The following is a 17,983-nucleotide window of genomic DNA, read 5'->3' on the forward strand; positions in this document are numbered from 1 at the left end:
TTTCTTTCATTTTCAAGCGACTTGAGGGACCATGTTGTGCCCCTTGCAGGTGTACAGCGTTGTGATTTAGTCGTACATATGCATATGTCTCTGCTTTTTAGGATCCTTTTCTTATATAGGCTGTGACAAAGTGTTGAACAGAGTCCCCTGTGTTGTAGAGGAGGTCCTTGTGGAGTAGGTATTGTATTTGTTCATGTATACATGTTACTGCCAACCTCCTAATGTATCCCTCTCCCCCATCTTTCCCGTTTGCTAAGCATAAGTTTGTTTTCTAAGTCTCTGAGTCTGTCGCTGTTTTGTGAATCAGTTGATTTGTATCAATTTTGAGATTCCATATGTAAGTCATAGCCCATGATATTTATCGACGTCCATCTGATTTACTTCACGTAGAGCATCTCGAGGTCCTTCTGTGTTGCTGCACATGGCAGTATTTCCTTCTTTTTTAAGGCTGAGTAGTATTCCATCGTAGATATGTACCGCATCTTCTGTATCCAGTCATCTGTCGGTGGACGTTTTGCTTGCTTTGGTGTCTGGGTTGTCGTATATAGTGCTGCCATGCACGTTGGGGTGCGGGTAGGTTTTCGAACTATGGTTTTCTCTGGGTGTTTGCCCAGAAGTGGGATTGGGGGATCAGATGGTAGCTCTATGTTTTGTTATTGAAGGAGCCTCCCAACTGTACTCCCCAGTGGCTGTACCAGTTGCATTCCCCCCAGCAGTGGAGGAGGGTTTGCTTTCTCCATGCCCTCTCCGGAATTTATTGTAGGGAGACGTTTACATGATGGCCATCCTGACTGGTGTCAGATGATACCTCGTTGCTGTTTTGATTTGCAGTTCTGAAGTAATTGGTGATCTTCAGCATCTTTTCATGTTTTTTTGGTTTTGTTTTCTCCTTCTTTTGCAACAGTGTGAGTGCAGTGTACCTCTTGAAATTGTCTTCTGACAAATCCGGCCTGTTTTGAATTCTTTTCAATTACCTCTCCTAGGACATTTCTTGAGCGCAGGTGTTATGTTTTTAAAGCCCTGCAGCCCTTTGTGAATCCTAGTGCCCAGAAGCACCTGTTGCCAAGTTGTTGTTACAGGAATCATCCACAAGGCGGCGGCCTTCTTCGTGCCCATCTCTGGTCCCTCTGGCAACCAGAGCCTCAGCGAAAGAAAGTGGTGTTCCTGGGTTGTACCTTGGAGGGGCACCTGCCAGAACCAACACTCAAGGGCTTTTGTCTCCTTCCTTTCTGCCTGTTCCCCTCACCCCCCGACGCGTCGCAACCCTTGTCAAAGTGCCACACTGAGGGACGGTGCTGAGGGTCCTGTAGTTGGTACAGCACAAAGGCAGGAGGCTGGAGGTGGGAACCCCAACGCCAGGAGATGTGGAGACCAGGTGACGTTTCAAAGCTCTTGCAGCCCAGAGGATCCACCCTCCTTTGGGTGCACTAGGCTTGGTTGAGCTATAGGAGGGCCTGCCTGGATCTGAGATTGTGGTCCCTTTTCGAGTGGACCAGACACTGCAGGTCCCCGGGGGGGCTCATTTGCTGGCACATCCTCCCCAGTCCCCTCAGCCCCACGACAGGCAGCCTGGAGAGCCAGCCCGCTGAGCCTCCAGGGACGTGACAGCAGCCCAGGTCCCCGAGCCTGTGGAAAGTCGAGTACACGTCCTTTATTTTCTCTCCTTCTTTTTCTTTAACTGCATTTTTCTTTCATTTTCAAGCGACTTGAGGGACCATGTTGTGCCCCTTGCAGGTGTACAGCGTTGTGATTTAGTCGTACATATGCATATGTCTCTGCTTTTTAGGATCCTTTTCTTATATAGGCTGTGACAAAGTGTTGAACAGAGTCCCCTGTGTTGTAGAGGAGGTCCTTGTGGAGTAGGTATTGTATTTGTTCATGTATACATGTTACTGCCAACCTCCTAATGTATCCCTCTCCCCCATCTTTCCCGTTTGCTAAGCATAAGTTTGTTTTCTAAGTCTCTGAGTCTGTCGCTGTTTTGTGAATCAGTTGATTTGTATCAATTTTGAGATTCCATATGTAAGTCATAGCCCATGATATTTATCGACGTCCATCTGATTTACTTCACGTAGAGCATCTCGAGGTCCTTCTGTGTTGCTGCACATGGCAGTATTTCCTTCTTTTTTAAGGCTGAGTAGTATTCCATCGTAGATATGTACCGTATCTTCTGTATCCAGTCATCTGTCGGTGGACATTTTGCTTGCTTTGGTGTCTGGGTTGTCGTATATAGTGCTGCCATGCACGTTGGGGTGCGGGTAGGTTTTCGAACTACGGTTTTCTCTGGGTGTTTGCCAGAAGTGGGATTGGGGGATCAGACGGTAGCTCTATGTTTTGTTATTGAAGGAGCCTCCCAACTGTACTCCCCAGTGGCTGTACCAGTTGCATTCCCCCCAGCAGTGGAGGAGGGTTTGCTTTCTCCATGCCCTCTCCGGAATTTATTGTAGGGAGACGTTTACATGATGGCCATCCTGACTGGTGTCAGATGATACCTCGTTGCTGTTTTGATTCGCAGTTCTGAAGTAATTGGTGATCTTCAGCATCTTTTCATGTTTTTTTGGTTTTGTTTTCTCCTTCTTTTGCAACAGTGTGAGTGCAGTGTACCTCTTGAAATTGTCTTCTGACAAATCCGGCCTGTTTTGAATTCTTTTCAATTACCTCTCCTAGGACATTTCTTGAGCGCAGGTGTTATGTTTTTAAAGCCCTGCAGCCCTTTGTGAATCCTAGTGCCCAGAAGCACCTGTTGCCAAGTTGTTGTTACAGGAATCATCCACAAGGCGGCGGGCTTCTTCGTGCCCATCTCTGGTCCCTCTGGCAACCAGAGCCTCAGCGAAAGAAAGTGGTGTTCCTGGGTTGTACCTTGGAGGGGCACCTGCCAGAACCAACACTCAAGGGCTTTTGTCTCCTTCCTTTCTGCCTGTTCCCCTCACCCCCCGACGCGTCGCAACCCTTGTCAAAGTGCCACACTGAGGGACGGTGCTGAGGGTCCTGTAGTTGGTACAGCACAAAGGCAGGAGGCTGGAGGTGGGAACCCCAACGCCAGGAGATGTGGAGACCAGGTGACGTTTCAAAGCTCTTGCAGCCCAGAGGATCCACCCTCCTTTGGGTGCACTAGGCTTGGTTGAGCTATAGGAGGGCCTGCCTGGATCTGAGATTGTGGTCCCTTTTCGAGTGGACCAGACACTGCAGGTCCCCGGGGGGGCTCATTTGCTGGCACATCCTCCCCAGTCCCCTCAGCCCCACGACAGGCAGCCTGGAGAGCCAGCCCGCTGAGCCTCCAGGGACGTGACAGCAGCCCAGGTCCCCGAGCCTGTGGAAAGTCGAGTACACGTCCTTTATTTTCTCTCCTTCTTTTTCTTTAACTGCATTTTTCTTTCATTTTCAAGCGACTTGAGGGACCATGTTGTGCCCCTTGCAGGTGTACAGCGTTGTGATTTAGTCGTACATATGCATATGTCTCTGCTTTTTAGGATCCTTTTCTTATATAGGCTGTGACAAAGTGTTGAACAGAGTCCCCTGTGTTGTAGAGTAGGTCCTTGTGGAGTAGGTATTGTATTTGTTCATGTATACATGTTACTGCCAACCTCCTAATGTATCCCTCTCCCCCATCTTTCCCGTTTGCTAAGCATAAGTTTGTTTTCTAAGTCTCTGAGTCTGTCGCTGTTTTGTGAATCAGTTGATTTGTATCAATTTTGAGATTCCATATGTAAGTCATAGCCCATGATATTTATCGACGTCCATCTGATTTACTTCACGTAGAGCATCTCGAGGTCCTTCTGTGTTGCTGCACATGGCAGTATTTCCTTCTTTTTTAAGGCTGAGTAGTATTCCATCGTAGATATGTACCGCATCTTCTGTATCCAGTCATCTGTCGGTGGACGTTTTGCTTGCTTTGGTGTCTGGGTTGTCGTATATAGTGCTGCCATGCACGTTGGGGTGCGGGTAGGTTTTCGAACTACGGTTTTCTCTGGGTGTTTGCCAGAAGTGGGATTGGGGGATCAGACGGTAGCTCTATGTTTTGTTATTGAAGGAGCCTCCCAACTGTACTCCCCAGTGGCTGTACCAGTTGCATTCCCCCCAGCAGTGGAGGAGGGTTTGCTTTCTCCATGCCCTCTCCGGAATTTATTGTAGGGAGACGTTTACATGATGGCCATCCTGACTGGTGTCAGATGATACCTCGTTGCTGTTTTGATTTGCAGTTCTGAAGTAATTGGTGATCTTCAGCATGTTTTCCTGTTTTGTTTGGTTTTGTTTTCTCCTTCTTTTGCAACAGTGTGAGTGCAGTGTACCTCTTGAAATTGTCTTCTGACAAATCCGGCCTGTTTTGAATTCTTTTCAATTACCTCTCCTAGGACATTTCTTGAGCGCAGGTGTTATGTTTTTAAAGCCCTGCAGCCCTTTGTGAATCCTAGTGCCCAGAAGCACCTGTTGCCAAGTTGTTGTTACAGGAATCATCCACAAGGCGGCGGCCTTCTTCGTGCCCATCTCTGGTCCCTCTGGCAACCAGAGCCTCAGCGAAAGAAAGTGGTGTTCCTGGGTTGTACCTTGGAGGGGCACCTGCCAGAACCAACACTCAAGGGCTTTTGTCTCCTTCCTTTCTGCCTGTTCCCCTCACCCCCTGACGCGTCGCAACCCTTGTCAAAGTGCCACACTGAGGGACGGTGCTGAGGGTCCTGTAGTTGGTACAGCACAAAGGCAGGAGGCTGGAGGTGGGAACCCCAACGCCAGGAGATGTGGAGACCAGGTGACGTTTCAAAGCTCTTGCAGCCCAGAGGATCCACCCTCCTTTGGGTGCACTAGGCTTGGTTGAGCTATAGGAGGGCCTGCCTGGATCTGAGATTGTGGTCCCTTTTCGAGTGGACCAGACACTGCAGGTCCCCGGGGGGGCTCATTTGCTGGCACATCCTCCCCAGTCCCCTCAGCCCCACGACAGGCAGCCTGGAGAGCCAGCCCGCTGAGCCTCCAGGGACGTGACAGCAGCCCAGGTCCCCGAGCCTGTGGAAAGTCGAGTACACGTCCTTTATTTTCTCTCCTTCTTTTTCTTTAACTGCATTTTTCTTTCATTTTCAAGCGACTTGAGGGACCATGTTGTGCCCCTTGCAGGTGTACAGCGTTGTGATTTAGTCGTACATATGCATGTGTCTCTGCTTTTTAGGATCCTTTTCTTATATAGGCTGTGACAAAGTGTTGAACAGAGTCCCCTGTGTTGTAGAGTAGGTCCTTGTGGAGTAGGTATTGTATTTGTTCATGTATACATGTTACTGCCAACCTCCTAATGTATCCCTCTCCCCCATCTTTCCCGTTTGCTAAGCATAAGTTTGTTTTCTAAGTCTCTGAGTCTGTCGCTGTTTTGTGAATCAGTTGATTTGTATCAATTTTGAGATTCCATATGTAAGTCATAGCCCATGATATTTATCGACGTCCATCTGATTTACTTCACGTAGAGCATCTCGAGGTCCTTCTGTGTTGCTGCACATGGCAGTATTTCCTTCTTTTTTAAGGCTGAGTAGTATTCCATCGTAGATATGTACCGCATCTTCTGTATCCAGTCATCTGTCGGTGGACATTTTGCTTGCTTTGGTGTCTGGGTTGTCGTATATAGTGCTGCCATGCACGTTGGGGTGCGGGTAGGTTTTCGAACTATGGTTTTCTCTGGGTGTTTGCCCAGAAGTGGGATTGGGGGATCAGACGGTAGCTCTATGTTTTGTTATTGAAGGAGCCTCCCAACTGTACTCCCCAGTGGCTGTACCAGTTGCATTCCCCCCAGCAGTGGAGGAGGGTTTGCTTTCTCCATGCCCTCTCCGGAATTTATTGTAGGGAGACGTTTACATGATGGCCATCCTGACTGGTGTCAGATGATACCTCGTTGCTGTTTTGATTCACAGTTCTGAAGTAATTGGTGATCTTCAGCATCTTTTCATGTTTTTTTGGTTTTGTTTTCTCCTTCTTTTGCAACAGTGTGAGTGCAGTGTACCTCTTGAAATTGTCTTCTGACAAATCCGGCCTGTTTTGAATTCTTTTCAATTACCTCTCCTAGGACATTTCTTGAGCGCAGGTGTTATGTTTTTAAAGCCCTGCAGCCCTTTGTGAATCCTAGTGCCCAGAAGCACCTGTTGCCAAGTTGTTGTTACAGGAATCATCCACAAGGCGGCGGGCTTCTTCGTGCCCATCTCTGGTCCCTCTGGCAACCAGAGCCTCAGCGAAAGAAAGTGGTGTTCCTGGGTTGTACCTTGGAGGGGCACCTGCCAGAACCAACACTCAAGGGCTTTTGTCTCCTTCCTTTCTGCCTGTTCCCCTCACCCCCCGACGCGTCGCAACCCTTGTCAAAGTGCCACACTGAGGGACGGTGCTGAGGGTCCTGTAGTTGGTACAGCACAAAGGCAGGAGGCTGGAGGTGGGAACCCCAACGCCAGGAGATGTGGAGACCAGGTGACGTTTCAAAGCTCTTGCAGCCCAGAGGATCCACCCTCCTTTGGGTGCACTAGGCTTGGTTGAGCTATAGGAGGGCCTGCCTGGATCTGAGATTGTGGTCCCTTTTCGAGTGGACCAGACACTGCAGGTCCCCGGGGGGGCTCATTTGCTGGCACATCCTCCCCAGTCCCCTCAGCCCCACGACAGGCAGCCTGGAGAGCCAGCCCGCTGAGCCTCCAGGGACGTGACAGCAGCCCAGGTCCCCGAGCCTGTGGAAAGTCGAGTACACGTCCTTTATTTTCTCTCCTTCTTTTTCTTTAACTGCATTTTTCTTTCATTTTCAAGCGACTTGAGGGACCATGTTGTGCCCCTTGCAGGTGTACAGCATTGTGATTTAGTCGTACATATGCATATGTCTCTGCTTTTTAGGATCCTTTTCTTATATAGGCTGTGACAAAGTGTTGAACAGAGTCCCCTGTGTTGTAGAGTAGGTCCTTGTGGAGTAGGTATTGTATTTGTTCATGTATACATGTTACTGCCAACCTCCTAATGTATCCCTCTCCCCCATCTTTCCCGTTTGCTAAGCATAAGTTTGTTTTCTAAGTCTCTGAGTCTGTCGCTGTTTTGTGAATCAGTTGATTTGTATCAATTTTGAGATTCCATATGTAAGTCATAGCCCATGATATTTATCGACGTCCATCTGATTTACTTCACGTAGAGCATCTCGAGGTCCTTCTGTGTTGCTGCACATGGCAGTATTTCCTTCTTTTTTAAGGCTGAGTAGTATTCCATCGTAGATATGTACCGCATCTTCTGTATCCAGTCATCTGTCGGTGGACATTTTGCTTGCTTTGGTGTCTGGGTTGTCGTATATAGTGCTGCCATGCACGTTGGGGTGCGGGTAGGTTTTCGAACTACGGTTTTCTCTGGGTGTTTGCCAGAAGTGGGATTGGGGGATCAGACGGTAGCTCTATGTTTTGTTATTGAAGGAGCCTCCCAACTGTACTCCCCAGTGGCTGTACCAGTTGCATTCCCCCCAGCAGTGGAGGAGGGTTTGCTTTCTCCATGCCCTCTCCGGAATTTATTGTAGGGAGACGTTTACATGATGGCCATCCTGACTGGTGTCAGATGATACCTCGTTGCTGTTTTGATTCGCAGTTCTGAAGTAATTGGTGATCTTCAGCATCTTTTCATGTTTTTTTGGTTTTGTTTTCTCCTTCTTTTGCAACAGTGTGAGTGCAGTGTACCTCTTGAAATTGTCTTCTGACAAATCCGGCCTGTTTTGAATTCTTTTCAATTACCTCTCCTAGGACATTTCTTGAGCGCAGGTGTTATGTTTTTAAAGCCCTGCAGCCCTTTGTGAATCCTAGTGCCCAGAAGCACCTGTTGCCAAGTTGTTGTTACAGGAATCATCCACAAGGCGGCGGGCTTCTTCGTGCCCATCTCTGGTCCCTCTGGCAACCAGAGCCTTAGCGAAAGAAAGTGGTGTTCCTGGGTTGTACCTTGGAGGGGCACCTGCCAGAACCAACACTCAAGGGCTTTTGTCTCCTTCCTTTCTGCCTGTTCCCCTCGCCCCCGACGCGTCACAACCCTTGTCAAAGTGCCACACTGAGGGACGGTGCTGAGGGTCCTGTAGTTGGTACAACACAAAGGCAGGAGGCTGGAGGTGGGAACCCCAACGCCAGGAGATGTGGAGACCAGGTGACGTTTCAAAGCTCTTGCAGCCCAGAGGATCCACCCTCCTTTGGGTGCACTAGGCTTGGTTGAGCTATAGGAGGGCCTGCCTGGATCTGAGATTGTGGTCCCTTTTCGAGTGGACCAGACACTGCAGGTCCCCGGGGGGGCTCATTTGCTGGCACATCCTCCCCAGTCCCCTCAGCCCCACGACAGGCAGCCGGGAGAGCCAGCCCGCTGAGCCTCCAGGGACGTGACAGCAGCCCAGGTCCCCGAGCCTGTGGAAAGTCGAGTACACGTCCTTTATTTTCTCTCCTTCTTTTTCTTTAACTGCATTTTTCTTTCATTTTCAAGCGACTTGAGGGACCATGTTGTGCCCCTTGCAGGTGTACAGCGTTGTGATTTAGTCGTACATATGCATGTGTCTCTGCTTTTTAGGATCCTTTTCTTATATAGGCTGTGACAAAGTGTTGAACAGAGTCCCCTGTGTTGTAGAGTAGGTCCTTGTGGAGTAGGTATTGTATTTGTTCATGTATACATGTTACTGCCAACCTCCTAATGTATCCCTCTCCCCCATCTTTCCCGTTTGCTAAGCATAAGTTTGTTTTCTAAGTCTCTGAGTCTGTCGCTGTTTTGTGAATCAGTTGATTTGTATCAATTTTGAGATTCCATATGTAAGTCATAGCCCATGATATTTATCGACGTCCATCTGATTTACTTCACGTAGAGCATCTCGAGGTCCTTCTGTGTTGCTGCACATGGCAGTATTTCCTTCTTTTTTAAGGCTGAGTAGTATTCCATCGTAGATATGTACCGCATCTTCTGTATCCAGTCATCTGTCGGTGGACATTTTGCTTGCTTTGGTGTCTGGGTTGTCGTATATAGTGCTGCCATGCACGTTGGGGTGCGGGTAGGTTTTCGAACTATGGTTTTCTCTGGGTGTTTGCCAGAAGTGGGATTGGGGGATCAGATGGTAGCTCTATGTTTTGTTATTGAAGGAGCCTCCCAACTGTACTCCCCAGTGGCTGTACCAGTTGCATTCCCCCCAGCAGTGGAGGAGGGTTTGCTTTCTCCATGCCCTCTCCGGAATTTATTGTAGGGAGACGTTTACATGATGGCCATCCTGACTGGTGTCAGATGATACCTCGTTGCTGTTTTGATTCGCAGTTCTGAACTAATTGGTGATCTTCAGCATCTTTTCATGTTTTTTTGGTTTTGTTTTCTCCTTCTTTTGCAACAGTGTGAGTGCAGTGTACCTCTTGAAATTGTCTTCTGACAAATCCGGCCTGTTTTGAATTCTTTTCAATTACCTCTCCTAGGACATTTCTTGAGCGCAGGTGTTATGTTTTTAAAGCCCTGCAGCCCTTTGTGAATCCTAGTGCCCAGAAGCACCTGTTGCCAAGTTGTTGTTACAGGAATCATCCACAAGGCGGCGGGCTTCTTCGTGCCCATCTCTGGTCCCTCTGGCAACCAGAGCCTCAGCGAAAGAAAGTGGTGTTCCTGGGTTGTACCTTGGAGGGGCACCTGCCAGAACCAACACTCAAGGGCTTTTGTCTCCTTCCTTTCTGCCTGTTCCCCTCACCCCCCGACGCGTCGCAACCCTTGTCAAAGTGCCACACTGAGGGACGGTGCTGAGGGTCCTGTAGTTGGTACAGCACAAAGGCAGGAGGCTGGAGGTGGGAACCCCAACGCCAGGAGATGTGGAGACCAGGTGACGTTTCAAAGCTCTTGCAGCCCAGAGGATCCACCCTCCTTTGGGTGCACTAGGCTTGGTTGAGCTATAGGAGGGCCTGCCTGGATCTGAGATTGTGGTCCCTTTTCGAGTGGACCAGACACTGCAGGTCCCCGGGGGGGCTCATTTGCTGGCACATCCTCCCCAGTCCCCTCAGCCCCACGACAGGCAGCCTGGAGAGCCAGCCCGCTGAGCCTCCAGGGACGTGACAGCAGCCCAGGTCCCCGAGCCTGTGGAAAGTCGAGTACACGTCCTTTATTTTCTCTCCTTCTTTTTCTTTAACTGCATTTTTCTTTCATTTTCAAGCGACTTGAGGGACCATGTTGTGCCCCTTGCAGGTGTACAGCGTTGTGATTTAGTCGTACATATGCATATGTCTCTGCTTTTTAGGATCCTTTTCTTATATAGGCTGTGACAAAGTGTTGAACAGAGTCCCCTGTGTTGTAGAGGAGGTCCTTGTGGAGTAGGTATTGTATTTGTTCATGTATACATGTTACTGCCAACCTCCTAATGTATCCCTCTCCCCCATCTTTCCCGTTTGCTAAGCATAAGTTTGTTTTCTAAGTCTCTGAGTCTGTCGCTGTTTTGTGAATCAGTTGATTTGTATCAATTTTGAGATTCCATATGTAAGTCATAGCTCATGATATTTATCGACGTCCATCTGATTTACTTCACGTAGAGCATCTCGAGGTCCTTCTGTGTTGCTGCACATGGCAGTATTTCCTTCTTTTTTAAGGCTGAGTAGTATTCCATCGTAGATATGTACCGCATCTTCTGTATCCAGTCATCTGTCGGTGGACATTTTGCTTGCTTTGGTGTCTGGGTTGTCGTATATAGTGCTGCCATGCACGTTGGGGTGCGGGTAGGTTTTCGAACTATGGTTTTCTCTGGGTGTTTGCCCAGAAGTGGGATTGGGGGATCAGACGGTAGCTCTATGTTTTGTTATTGAAGGAGCCTCCCAACTGTACTCCCCAGTGGCTGTACCAGTTGCATTCCCCCCAGCAGTGGAGGAGGGTTTGCTTTCTCCATGCCCTCTCCGGAATTTATTGTAGGGAGACGTTTACATGATGGCCATCCTGACTGGTGTCAGATGATACCTCGTTGCTGTTTTGATTTGCAGTTCTGAAGTAATTGGTGATCTTCAGCATGTTTTCCTGTTTTGTTTGGTTTTGTTTTCTCCTTCTTTTGCAACAGTGTGAGTGCAGTGTACCTCTTGAAATTGTCTTCTGACAAATCCGGCCTGTTTTGAATTCTTTTCAATTACCTCTCCTAGGACATTTCTTGAGCGCAGGTGTTATGTTTTTAAAGCCCTGCAGCCCTTTGTGAATCCTAGTGCCCAGAAGCACCTGTTGCCAAGTTGTTGTTACAGGAATCATCCACAAGGCGGCGGGCTTCTTCGTGCCCATCTCTGGTCCCTCTGGCAACCAGAGCCTCAGCGAAAGAAAGTGGTGTTCCTGGGTTGTACCTTGGAGGGGCACCTGCCAGAACCAACACTCAAGGGCTTTTGTCTCCTTCCTTTCTGCCTGTTCCCCTCACCCCCTGAGGCGTCGCAACCCTTGTCAAAGTGCCACACTGAGGGACGGTGCTGAGGGTCCTGTAGTTGGTACAGCACAAAGGCAGGAGGCTGGAGGTGGGAACCCCAACGCCAGGAGATGTGGAGACCAGGTGACGTTTCAAAGCTCTTGCAGCCCAGAGGATCCACCCTCCTTTGGGTGCACTAGGCTTGGTTGAGCTATAGGAGGGCCTGCCTGGATCTGAGATTGTGGTCCCTTTTCGAGTGGACCAGACACTGCAGGTCCCCGGGGGGGGCTCATTTGCTGGCACATCCTCCCCAGTCCCCTCAGCCCCACGACAGGCAGCCTGGAGAGCCAGCCCGCTGAGCCTCCAGGGACGTGACAGCAGCCCAGGTCCCCGAGCCTGTGGAAAGTCGAGTACACGTCCTTTATTTTCTCTCCTTCTTTTTCTTTAACTGCATTTTTCTTTCATTTTCAAGCGACTTGAGGGACCATGTTGTGCCCCTTGCAGGTGTACAGCGTTGTGATTTAGTCGTACATATGCATATGTCTCTGCTTTTTAGGATCCTTTTCTTATATAGGCTGTGACAAAGTGTTGAACAGAGTCCCCTGTGTTGTAGAGTAGATCCTTGTGGAGTAGGTATTGTATTTGTTCATGTATACATGTTACTGCCAACCTCCTAATGTATCCCTCTCCCCCATCTTTCCCGTTTGCTAAGCATAAGTTTGTTTTCTAAGTCTCTGAGTCTGTCGCTGTTTTGTGAATCAGTTGATTTGTATCAATTTTGAGATTCCATATGTAAGTCATAGCCCATGATATTTATCGACGTCCATCTGATTTACTTCACGTAGAGCATCTCGAGGTCCTTCTGTGTTGCTGCACATGGCAGTATTTCCTTCTTTTTTAAGGCTGAGTAGTATTCCATCGTAGATATGTACCGCATCTTCTGTATCCAGTCATCTGTCGGTGGACATTTTGCTTGCTTTGGTGTCTGGGTTGTCGTATATAGTGCTGCCATGCACGTTGGGGTGCGGGTAGGTTTTCGAACTACGGTTTTCTCTGGGTGTTTGCCAGAAGTGGGATTGGGGGATCAGACGGTAGCTCTATGTTTTGTTATTGAAGGAGCCTCCCAACTGTACTCCCCAGTGGCTGTACCAGTTGCATTCCCCCCAGCAGTGGAGGAGGGTTTGCTTTCTCCATGCCCTCTCCGGAATTTATTGTAGGGAGACGTTTACATGATGGCCATCCTGACTGGTGTCAGATGATACCTCGTTGCTGTTTTGATTCGCAGTTCTGAAGTAATTGGTGATCTTCAGCATCTTTTCATGTTTTTTTGGTTTTGTTTTCTCCTTCTTTTGCAACAGTGTGAGTGCAGTGTACCTCTTGAAATTGTCTTCTGACAAATCCGGCCTGTTTTGAATTCTTTTCAATTACCTCTCCTAGGACATTTCTTGAGCGCAGGTGTTATGTTTTTAAAGCCCTGCAGCCCTTTGTGAATCCTAGTGCCCAGAAGCACCTGTTGCCAAGTTGTTGTTACAGGAATCATCCACAAGGCGGCGGGCTTCTTCGTGCCCATCTCTGGTCCCTCTGGCAACCAGAGCCTCAGCGAAAGAAAGTGGTGTTCCTGGGTTGTACCTTGGAGGGGCACCTGCCAGAACCAACACTCAAGGGCTTTTGTCTCCTTCCTTTCTGCCTGTTCCCCTCACCCCCTGATGCGTCGCAACCCTTGTCAAAGTGCCACACTGAGGGACGGTGCTGAGGGTCCTGTAGTTGGTACAGCACAAAGGCAGGAGGCTGGAGGTGGGAACCCCAACGCCAGGAGATGTGGAGACCAGGTGACGTTTCAAAGCTCTTGCAGCCCAGAGGATCCACCCTCCTTTGGGTGCACTAGGCTTGGTTGAGCTATAGGAGGGCCTGCCTGGATCTGAGATTGTGGTCCCTTTTCAAGTGGACCAGACACTGCAGGTCCCCGGGGGGGCTCATTTGCTGGCACATCCTCCCCAGTCCCCTCAGCCCCACGACAGGCAGCCTGGAGAGCCAGCCCGCTGAGCCTCCAGGGACGTGACAGCAGCCCAGGTCCCCGAGCCTGTGGAAAGTCGAGTACACGTCCTTTATTTTCTCTCCTTCTTTTTCTTTAACTGCATTTTTCTTTCATTTTCAAGCGACTTGAGGGACCATGTTGTGCCCCTTGCAGGTGTACAGCGTTGTGATTTAGTCGTACATATGCATATGTCTCTGCTTTTTAGGATCCTTTTCTTATATAGGCTGTGACAAAGTGTTGAACAGAGTCCCCTGTGTTGTAGAGTAGGTCCTTGTGGAGTAGGTATTGTATTTGTTCATGTATACATGTTACTGCCAACCTCCTAATGTATCCCTCTCCCCCATCTTTCCCGTTTGCTAAGCATAAGTTTGTTTTCTAAGTCTCTGAGTCTGTCGCTGTTTTGTGAATCAGTTGATTTGTATCAATTTTGAGATTCCATATGTAAGTCATAGCCCATGATATTTATCGACGTCCATCTGATTTACTTCACGTAGAGCATCTCGAGGTCCTTCTGTGTTGCTGCACATGGCAGTATTTCCTTCTTTTTTAAGGCTGAGTAGTATTCCATCGTAGATATGTACCGCATCTTCTGTATCCAGTCATCTGTCGGTGGACGTTTTGCTTGCTTTGGTGTCTGGGTTGTCGTATATAGTGCTGCCATGCACGTTGGGGTGCGGGTAGGTTTTCGAACTATGGTTTTCTCTGGGTGTTTGCCCAGAAGTGGGATTGGGGGATCAGATGGTAGCTCTATGTTTTGTTATTGAAGGAGCCTCCCAACTGTACTCCCCAGTGGCTGTACCAGTTGCATTCCCCCCAGCAGTGGAGGAGGGTTTGCTTTCTCCATGCCCTCTCCGGAATTTATTGTAGGGAGACGTTTACATGATGGCCATCCTGACTGGTGTCAGATGATACCTCATTGCTGTTTTGATTCGCAGTTCTGAAGTAATTGGTGATCTTCAGCATCTTTTCATGTTTTTTTGGTTTTGTTTTCTCCTTCTTTTGCAACAGTGTGAGTGCAGTGTACCTCTTGAAATTGTCTTCTGACAAATCCGGCCTGTTTTGAATTCTTTTCAATTACCTCTCCTAGGACATTTCTTGAGCGCAGGTGTTATGTTTTTAAAGCCCTGCAGCCCTTTGTGAATCCTAGTGCCCAGAAGCACCTGTTGCCAAGTTGTTGTTACAGGAATCATCCACAAGGCGGCGGGCTTCTTCGTGCCCATCTCTGGTCCCTCTGGCAACCAGAGCCTTAGCGAAAGAAAGTGGTGTTCCTGGGTTGTACCTTGGAGGGGCACGTGCCAGAACCAACACTCAAGGGCTTTTGTCTCCTTCCTTTCTGCCTGTTCCCCTCGCCCCCGACGCGTCACAACCCTTGTCAAAGTGCCACACTGAGGGACGGTGCTGAGGGTCCTGTAGTTGGTACAGCACAAAGGCAGGAGGCTGGAGGTGGGAACCCCAACGCCAGGAGATGTGGAGACCAGGTGACGTTTCAAAGCTCTTGCAGCCCAGAGGATCCACCCTCCTTTGGGTGCACTAGGCTTGGTTGAGCTATAGGAGGGCCTGCCTGGATCTGAGATTGTGGTCCCTTTTCGAGTGGACCAGACACTGCAGGTCCCCGGGGGGGCTCATTTGCTGGCACATCCTCCCCAGTCCCCTCAGCCCCACGACAGGCAGCCTGGAGAGCCAGCCCGCTGAGCCTCCAGGGCCGTGACAGCAGCCCAGGTCCCCGAGCCTGTGGAAAGTCGAGTACACGTCCTTTATTTTCTCTCCTTCTTTTTCTTTAACTGCATTTTTCTTTCATTTTCAAGCGACTTGAGGGACCATGTTGTGCCCCTTGCAGGTGTACAGCGTTGTGATTTAGTCGTACATATGCATATGTCTCTGCTTTTTAGGATCCTTTTCTTATATAGGCTGTGACAAAGTGTTGAACAGAGTCCCCTGTGTTGTAGAGTAGGTCCTTGTGGAGTAGGTATTGTATTTGTTCATGTATACATGTTACTGCCAACCTCCTAATGTATCCCTCTCCCCCATCTTTCCCGTTTGCTAAGCATAAGTTTGTTTTCTAAGTCTCTGAGTCTGTCGCTGTTTTGTGAATCAGTTGATTTGTATCAATTTTGAGATTCCATATGTAAGTCATAGCCCATGATATTTATCGACGTCCATCTGATTTACTTCACGTAGAGCATCTCGAGGTCCTTCTGTGTTGCTGCACATGGCAGTATTTCCTTCTTTTTTAAGGCTGAGTAGTATTCCATCGTAGATATGTACCGCATCTTCTGTATCCAGTCATCTGTCGGTGGACATTTTGCTTGCTTTGGTGTCTGGGTTGTCGTATATAGTGCTGCCATGCACGTTGGGGTGCGGGTAGGTTTTCGAACTACGGTTTTCTCTGGGTGTTTGCCAGAAGTGGGATTGGGGGATCAGACGGTAGCTCTATGTTTTGTTATTGAAGGAGCCTCCCAACTGTACTCCCCAGTGGCTGTACCAGTTGCATTCCCCCCAGCAGTGGAGGAGGGTTTGCTTTCTCCATGCCCTCTCCGGAATTTATTGTAGGGAGACGTTTACATGATGGCCATCCTGACTGGTGTCAGATGATACCTCGTTGCTGTTTTGATTCGCAGTTCTGAAGTAATTGGTGATCTTCAGCATCTTTTCATGTTTTTTTGGTTTTGTTTTCTCCTTCTTTTGCAACAGTGTGAGTGCAGTGTACCTCTTGAAATTGTCTTCTGACAAATCCGGCCTGTTTTGAATTCTTTTCAATTACCTCTCCTAGGACATTTCTTGAGCGCAGGTGTTATGTTTTTAAAGCCCTGCAGCCCTTTGTGAATCCTAGTGCCCAGAAGCACCTGTTGCCAAGTTGTTGTTACAGGAATCATCCACAAGGCGGCGGCCTTCTTCGTGCCCATCTCTGGTCCCTCTGGCAACCAGAGCCTTAGCGAAAGAAAGTGGTGTTCCTGGGTTGTACCTTGGAGGGGCACGTGCCAGAACCAACACTCAAGGGCTTTTGTCTCCTTCCTTTCTGCCTGTTCCCCTCGCCCCCGACGCGTCACAACCCTTGTCAAAGTGCCACACTGAGGGACGGTGCTGAGGGTCCTGTAGTTGGTACAGCACAAAGGCAGGAGGCTGGAGGTGGGAACCCCAACGCCAGGAGATGTGGAGACCAGGTGACGTTTCAAAGCTCTTGCAGCCCAGAGGATCCACCCTCCTTTGGGTGCACTAGGCTTGGTTGAGCTATAGGAGGGCCTGCCTGGATCTGAGATTGTGGTCCCTTTTCGAGTGGACCAGACACTGCAGGTCCCCGGGGGGGCTCATTTGCTGGCACATCCTCCCCAGTCCCCTCAGCCCCACGACAGGCAGCCTGGAAAGCCAGCCCGCTGAGCCTCCAGGGACGTGACAGCAGCCCAGGTCCCCGAGCCTGTGGAAAGTCGAGTACACGTCCTTTATTTTCTCTCCTTCTTTTTCTTTAACTGCATTTTTCTTTCATTTTCAAGCGACTTGAGGGACCATGTTGTGCCCCTTGCAGGTGTACAGCGTTGTGATTTAGTCGTACATATGCATATGTCTCTGCTTTTTAGGATTCTTTTCCTATATAGGCTGTGACAAAGTGTTGAACAGAGTCCCCTGTGTTGTAGAGTAGGTCCTTGTGGAGTATGTATTGAATTTATGTTCATGTATACATGTTAATGCCAACCTCCTAATGTATCCCTCTCCCCCATCTTTCCCGTTTGCTAAGCATAAGTTTGTTTCCAAGTCTCTGAGTCTGTCGCTGTTTTGTGAATCAGTTGATTTGTATCAATTTTTAGATTCCATATGTAAGTCATATCCCATGATACTTATCGACTTCCTTTTGATTTATTTCACTTAGTTAGATCGTCTCGAGGTCCTTCCGTGTTGCTGCAAATGGCAGTATTTCCTTCTTTTTTATGGCTGAGTAGTATTCTGTCGTAGATATATACCACATCTTCTGTATCCAGTCATCTGTCGGGGGACTATTGCTTGCTTTGGTGTCTCGGTTGTCGTATATAGTGCTGCCATGCACGTTGGGGTGCGGGTAGGTTTTCGAACTATGGTTTTCTTGGGTGTTTGCCCAGAAGTGGAATTGGGGGATCAGACAGTAACTTTCTTTTTCCTTCTTGCAGGAAACTGCAAACTGTTCTCCCCAGTTGTTGTACCAATTTATATTCCCTCCAGTAGTGAAGCAGGGTTGCGTTGTCTCCACGGCGTGTCCAGCACTTAGTGTTTTGAGACTTTTTGCTGATGGCCTTTCTTACTGGTTGAGTTCCTACCTCGTAATTTCGATTTGTATTTCTCTTATAATTGGTGATGTTGAGCATTTTTTCATGTGTTTTTTGCCTTCTGTATATTTTCTTTGGAGAATTGTCTAGTTAATTCTTCAGCTTATTTTTTGTTTTGTTGTTTACATATAGAGCTTCCTGAGCTGTTTCTGTATTTTGGAGGTGAATCCCTTGTGGGTTGCTTCATTTGGACATGTTGATACTTTCTAGCATTTTGACGGTTTTGTTGTTTTGTTTATGGTTTCTTCTGTGCTGAACCGTTGAAGTTGAATTATGTCCCATTTTTGTTTGTTTTTACTTTCATTTCTGAAGACGTGG

This window comes from Delphinus delphis, chromosome 10 (genome assembly GCF_949987515.2).
Source record: "Delphinus delphis chromosome 10, mDelDel1.2, whole genome shotgun sequence".
Lineage (NCBI taxonomy): Eukaryota > Metazoa > Chordata > Mammalia > Artiodactyla > Delphinidae > Delphinus > Delphinus delphis.